The following is a 1,107-nucleotide window of genomic DNA, read 5'->3' as shown; positions in this document are numbered from 1 at the left end:
AGAGAGAGGAATACTAGTTGTTTTAATGTCATAGCCACAACAACATACTACATCCGAAGTGTGGGGAATAGTATTTGAACCCAAGATTTCTTGATTTGGAGGTTGATACGTAGATCTCTGAGAGAGAGAGAGAGAGAGAGAGAGAGAGAGAGAGAGAGAGAGAAGAAGAAGAAGAAGAAGAACAAGAAGAAAAAAAGGAGAGAGAAGATTAGAGAGAGAGAGAGAGAAGAAGAAGAAAAAGAAGCTCTTTTAATGTCGTAGGAACAATCCCAAGAGACCAAATATGATCTATCCGACGGGAGTGAGATTAGAACACAAGACTTGTTGAATAACAACTCCATGAGAGAGAGGGAGATGGTAAATAAGTGAAGAGGGGGGAGAGAGAGAGAGAGTTTTGAAATTTGAAATGGAGTTTGAGGCGCCGAGTTTCCAACGTTCCAAGGAATGCATGCATGCTAACACACATTCACAATGCTATGGGGGATTTAAAAAAAAAAGGGGAAGCGACCGGGTACATCCGGTAGCCGGTGGACGGTCATTATCTGCTGCTGGAGTAGGCGGCACCAATCCGAAGGGGCGCTCGTCTGCGGGCACAGACCAGGTAAAACTCTTCATAGGTACCCGGTCTTCTTCTTCTTCTTCACTGTGTTGGGATCCTTAACAACACCTCTTTTGCTACAGGTGAGCCTCTACCTGGCTTAGTTTTTCTTCCTTCTTCTGCTTTTCTGAGTCTGCTTTTTTGCTTTTTCGCTTCTTGCCTCCTTCATGCTTTTGTTTTTCTTCGGCGCCCACGCTGGAGTGAGTTCTGCAGGTGGGCGCCCGCGAATTTTGCTACCGGGCGACCCAAATACTAGTGAAATTGGCAGCTCGGCGCCCCAATTGTTTTGATTCACGAGTTGGCTAAATTAGTTTAATCCATGTGTTCTTAAACCCATAATCTTTGCTAATCAGCTGCAGTGGGCACTATCTGCTTAATCAGGTCCAACTAGTTTGTTCTCAACTTGTCAGTTACACATTTTGTTTAAGGTTATTTTTCCTCAAGTTTAGCTGCAGTTTCTGGTGTTGGTTTCTGAAATTAAGCTCTTTAAAAAAGAAACAAATTTTGGT

At 43.5% G+C, this 1,107-nt stretch overlaps 1 protein-coding gene across 3 annotated transcripts in view; it reads left to right on the top strand.

Moving 5' to 3' along the window:
* Nucleotides 1–475: 475 nt before the first annotated feature.
* The window catches only part of LOC147624981 (high mobility group B protein 4-like), a 4,935-nt gene continuing 4,303 nt past the window's right edge, over nt 476–1,107 (top strand). The window contains exon 1 of one of the 3 annotated variants that reach the window (XM_086818198.1): nt 476–601. The gene's annotated coding sequence lies outside the window, so the exon portion shown is untranslated. Of the gene's footprint in view, nt 682–1,107 lie in introns of all 3 variants that reach the window. The other 2 variants (XM_086818201.1, XM_086818197.1) reach the window with 2 other exon arrangements.

This window comes from Cibotium barometz, chromosome 24 (assembly GCF_041138505.1).
Source record: "Cibotium barometz isolate CiBa-2024 chromosome 24, ASM4113850v1, whole genome shotgun sequence".
NCBI classification, from domain to species: domain Eukaryota; kingdom Viridiplantae; phylum Streptophyta; class Polypodiopsida; order Cyatheales; family Cibotiaceae; genus Cibotium; species Cibotium barometz.
This window is presented reverse-complemented; position numbering and strand designations above follow the sequence as displayed.